Source organism: Arvicanthis niloticus, chromosome 1 (assembly GCF_011762505.2).
Source record: "Arvicanthis niloticus isolate mArvNil1 chromosome 1, mArvNil1.pat.X, whole genome shotgun sequence".
Taxonomy (NCBI): Eukaryota; Metazoa; Chordata; class Mammalia; order Rodentia; family Muridae; genus Arvicanthis; species Arvicanthis niloticus.
This window is the reverse complement of record NC_047658.1, coordinates 82,794,364-82,800,363: the sequence shown is the minus strand read 5'-3', so window position 1 is coordinate 82,800,363 and position 6,000 is coordinate 82,794,364.

The window sequence follows — 6,000 nt, the reverse complement described above, 5'->3', positions numbered from 1 at the left end:
CACCTCGAGCCCTCTCCACTGTCTCACTCCAGACTTACTTCTTGATGACAGCACCTACAGGGCACCATCATGGTAAACATAGATCATGTTGCTTAAAGCCCATGGCAGTGAATAACCTTGGGTGCCTTTCATACACTGTAAATGAGGTGGGAAAAGCAGAGAGATGTTACCTGCATTTTAAGGAAGGTTAGTAATGTGCTCCTGAAGACCCCCATACTCGGGAGACCCTTCCTCAAGCCTCCGGAATCGCGACCACCCAAAGATCACAAGAAACCATACCTGGATGCAATCAGCAGAGGTTTATTAGGGAAAGAGCTGGCAGCCAGCGGTCTGACCAGGTACTCGCGCTGGAGTCAAGGTCCGACACCCTCGGCCAGTCCTTGGAGGGTTTTAAAGGGAAAAACCACAAACCAGGGGAGTGGGATGGGGTTGTTAAAGATACAAAACATGAAAACAGTGGAACAATTCAGAGGTATTCACTCTAAATGATTAGTGTCATGTGGAAATCGCCCTGCATTCTTCTCAAAAATGTGGTTTTTACCATGCCATTGTGCCCTATCCGGCCATTTCAGATTGCTATCTTTACTTTTTCCGGCTATAGGGCTAGGGCCCCACCTAGGTGGTAGCATCTTTATCTGTAATCAGGAATGTCTTCCTGCCTTGGGCGAGGCTTGAGGAATGTAATCCAGCAAGTGTCCTTCACCTGGAATGTGAAGGCCTGAAATCTTATTTTCAGTTCTGTAAGGCAAAAAATCTACACATATTTCATAAAATGGCCTTTATAATTTTTCACTCTACACTCCCAGGGATGACTAGTTGTTGGTGTCAACTAAACTAAGTTAAAGTACACAGAGTGTTGATTGAACACTAGCCCACAATGTTTTTGTGGAGGCATTTTAAACACAAGATTGACATGCCAATCAACAGAATTAAATAAAGGTAAAAGATTTTATGACCCTCTTAGAATTAATTGGAGGCCTGAAGAAAAAACAGTCTGAAGTTCCTTGTGGAAGAAGGAATCTGTTTCGTGATTGCCTGAGTTCCATGCTGCAGTTCTAACTCTTCCCTCATGTACTAGCATACTGTGATGATTTGGTGTTTACTGAAACCCTCAATGACCAGAGCTAATTCCTTAAAATGTCTCCTGCCATCTCTTCCCACACACCTGAGAATCATCACTGACACAGGCCCCTCAAGCACAGAACAGCTTATTGGAACACTCCCCTCTCTTTTAACCATTTTCCCCTGAAAATACTAGTGATAAATGATTTGTCATCTGGGATATCAAGTGTGGTACTTGTGGCTTCAATCACTAGAATCCCACACATGACCCATACATAGCTTTCTTTGCAGTAGTACAACTTGGAACCACCCCAGACCTGAACATGAGTCATCTGGGTTGTGTTCTTGGTTTACTGTTAACACCCTTAAGCTGGTGAGCAAGCCTCCTTTTCCTGACTGAACATGGTCATCCTTGGACTTGGGATCAAGCCTTCTTCCAAAGCCAAGTATTATCATCTTTCTTTAAAGCTGGGATCTGACCTAGGTCAATATTTCCCAAATAGTGGGTACTATTAGAGTTCTTTGAAAATGGTTTAAGGTTTCTCTATCAGCAAGCAGACTTGGGAAAGGTTATATAGAACATTTTCCTCTTGAGGCATAATGATAAACAGTCACTCAAGGGCCTGAGAAGTCTTACAGGAAAAACAAACAAACAAAAAACAAGCAAAAATCAAACCAAAATAAAACAAACAAACAAACCATTTAATTCCACTCTTCCTGCCTCTGGATTATCTGATGAATAATTTCTAATATCTGTTAAATATAGCAGAGACCTAATACTGGAATTAAAATGGAGGACAGTTGCTATGGTCTTCTTTGGCCCTCAGATTATTTATTCTTTTCAAGCAAAGATGGAAAGAATGTAAGAAAATGGAGGAGAGCTATGAAAAGTGTTTGGAACATGACACAGTTGCTCGATGCACTCATGAACTCACAGCAGACATGGTGTGGATATGTGCATACAACTTGTGCAGGGTGGACTCTGTCAACATTTCATCACAGATTGAAAAGAGCTCACCCCTAGCTGAGAAACTATTAGAAGTTAATGGCAGCTGAGAGATGGAGAATCAAGGTTTGGGGGGAGTATAGACACTGGTAAGTCACTCAGGTTCTGATGGATAGTCAGATAGTCTCATGGTTCTCTACAACCATGCAAACAATTCTAACTAAACTCACTGAGATCTCGATTCCCTTTTCACCCCCATCACACACACCATGGAAATAAGAGGGAGATTTTGGGCGGGTGGGGGGGAGAAGACAGTGTTCAGGAAGAATGGGAAGGAGATAAAAGAGGTAATAGGAGGTAAATATGATCAAAATACAATAAGTGCACATATAAAATTGTCAAAGGATAAATTTCAAAAGTATTGTTTTAAAAGACTTGAAGACAAATATTAAGAGAAAAATTGGTCCAACTATTTTCCACAATATTGGAAGGGTGCTCCACTTTTTACATCTTTAAAGCAGAACTTAGCACATTGGCTACTGTAAGGATGAAGTTAAGTCAGGCATGCAGAACACTTAGCACAGAGCCTAGCACCCAGTAAGCAGTCACAATTTTATTTACCCTTGAGCCCAAAGTGGTTATGTTTAAGAGCTGGGTTCTAGGAAGATTAATTCTGGCATTCAGTCTATTAAACCAAACTCAAACTGGTTTATGCTTGGATTATTTTACCCTGGGTGATGGGCGACTTCCAGGCATTTGAGAGCTCTGACATACCTCTGGCAAGCCAGGACCATTCTGGAGCCAAGATACTAATGATTTAAGTGTTAATATATCCAGAGATAGGTCATTCAATTTTCTTTTAAATACAGATCATAAAAAAGGAAGGAATATATGGGTCAAGGTGTACTGAGAATTTGACTGAATCTGAAGGCTTTGGACCATTTTTATTCATGGCAAGTGACCTCATGGTACAGCTTCCTATCCCAACACGGGGAGGGACAGAGTTGAATCTTGTGCAACCTATTCCCAATACTTTCAGCCAACACATGTATTTCCACACCTACTCTCTCCCCAGCCTTTCAAATCCCAGCTGACTTAAAAACAATTATAACTACTCATTTGGCAGATGTGCCAACTGAGGTCTAAATTCCCTAAGTAGAAAGTTTGTTCAAATTCCCTAAGTGTAATTCCCTAAGTTGGCCAGAGAGCCTGGACTAGAAATGCCACCTTCTGTTCCCAGTAGTAGACTCAGCCAACTGAATTTCACCTCACACACGTGGTCCCAGGTATCAGGGACACAACCCTCTGATTCTGGATAGCAGGGAGCAGCTAGTGTGTGGGATACAGTGGATTGGTATGCAAGCGTGGTGGGCTCTGGCTAATCTCACAGGGAACCCTTCAATCTGAATAACAATCAACAAGATTTTAAAGAAATTTGGGCCAATTTCCTGGAAGTCTATGATTAATCTAATTGCTGGGTTTTCCTCTGTTTTTGTCTCCCACTGTTAATTTCATTTATTTTTCTCTTTCTTCCCCGACACAGCCTGCCTTGTCTCTATGTGCAGTTTTTGTCACTGTTGTTATTTGTCCGTACATAGTTTGTCATTGGTGATGTATTCAATGGGATTGTTGTATTTGCTATGTTTGGGGATGAAAATTTTTCAATAGACAACATACTGAAGCGGGGAAAAAAGAGCACTGGGCAGAATTTCAGAGACCCCGTTTCCAAGCCTAGCTCTGTAGATACCTGCTGAGCTCCTCTGGTATGCTAGTTTCCTCATGATTGGAGGCTCCCCTGCTTTTCCTGTCTTTTCTTGACATTAAAGAGTATCTGGAATTATATGAGAAACCTTAAGGCCAAAAAGTTATGTATGTTGTGGGCTATACTGCTAAGCATCTGTGCATAAAAAAAAAATACACAAGGGCTAAATGTCATTGAGAGCCCCTCCTTTTTCACAAAAGGATTCTGTTTTCTATGGACACCTCCATAGTCATCAAATAGTAAGGCGTTTCTGAGGGCCAAAGACATGTTCAAATTTTATCTTAGTCAAAAGCCAGAAAGTGACAGGTAAAGGCCAGCAGAGCTCAGCTTGCCACAGGTTGAGGAATGAGTTGAGGGGGAGATTCATCCATGGCTGAATGTTCTAGATGATTTGGAGATGAGAGACCTGGATAGGGCTGGAGATTTCCAGAGCATCCATTTGTGAAACGAAGGAAGCCAAGCTTACAGTGGCCTGTTTCTGTTCCCTAACAGATGCCTAGGCTGGAAGCTCCCAGATGTGGAGGAATACAGATAAGCAACAGTAGAAGGCAGTAATATTAGACACCGAGGCACTGAGGCAGGAATGTGAATAAGTTCCGAGGCAGCCTGTCACCCTAGCTCTAGACCCAACGTCATGCTCCACAGAATTTCTGGAGAAATGGCTCTATAGCCAGTCTAAGTCTTAGTCTTGGCTCTTCATTTAATCCAAGTCCTAGGCTGAGATTAAAGGGGACCCTGCTCATAATTATCTTTGAAGGCTTAAGAAGTCTTTCCTCACCAACCAATGGTGAAGAAACTGGAGATTCAGTAAGTACTTGGTGAGTCACACAAGAGACCGTAATAATTCCTTTTAATATTAGACTGTTATGTGCATTAGCTATAGGCCTGCCTTGCCTTATTGTTCCTCTCCCTGAAGAGATACTATTGTAACATATGTTTTATAGTAATGACCAACTGTATAATTTGCAGGGCTCACTCAGTACAAAATGGAAATGCAGGGTTTCTTGCTTCAAAGAACCCAGAGAATTTCAAGAAGGTAAGTGCAAAACATTAAGCCAGACAGGGGATGCTTCTAAGTATGGGACTGTGCAGATGCTCAGGTCCCATGCCTGAAAGCCTAGCCCTGGAGAACTGAGGGATGGGGATATTAAGTAATTTCCCCCAAATGATTACATTAAGAAAAGCAGAGGGTTTGAGTATGAAACCTGAACACATAGCTACTCTGGGGAACTGATTCAGTGTAGGTAGATGGATAAGGGATAAATCATCCAGCCTACATAGGCTCCCTTTGGAGAGGGAACCTCAGCAGTTCCCTGCTGATCCTCTTAAAAGTCTCAGGCTGCCAGTCATGTTACACTGCTTAGGAGATGCTGTGTAATGCTACGGCTGGAGGCTGTGGAGCTAAGATCCAAACCTGTACCCTCTCTCTCCAAAAGTGACAATTTCCACTGGAGCATGTTTGTCTTGTCTAGTAGTGGCAATAGTTGCAGTGCACAAGCAACAGCAAGGAGAAGGTTTACACATCAGGAAACACTGCATAGTTCTGCCTCTGTGTTCACCTAGACCTCAAAAAAAGTGTCTTCTCTTAGCCATATAGTCCACCCTCTACTCTCAGATGGTCTCCTTGCCTCCATTTTCCATTTTGGCCATGCAGACAACAGAAGGCAGCATAGGAACATCCTAAAGCCCTGTGTCTTCTTGTCCTACATCCCAGTTTCTCATAGTCACTTTCTTCCAGGGGCTCAGAGCCTCTTGTACCCCTACAAGTAAGAGTTGTTGAGAAACATCAACAGAAGAGGCGGTGAACTAACTTCCATTACTCATCTCCATCTGGCAGTTTGTGCCTTCACCTTCAGATGTCCAAAAGTGAAAGTTCCCACCAAAGTCTCCCTTAGCTAGACTTGGTGACCTTTGTACATGTGACAGGGGAACCAGTGACAGACTGGACTGATGTGTATAATCAGGAGACGACCTATTCATGGTTTTGTTTGGAAAGAAAGGACATGTGGTTTTGAGATGAGATTTTGGAGAGTTGAACCCTTCATGGTCTGAGTGTGGGAAACACAGCACTGGATGAAATAGAAGCAATGCTTCTCCACCTCTCTTATGGACCTTATGGTTTAAGCTCTCTTATGGAGCTTATGGTTTAACAGACAACACAGAAAGCAAACAATTTCATAAGCAATGTCCTATTTGCAATAGTGAAAAGTATGGGGGATCCCAAGACTTG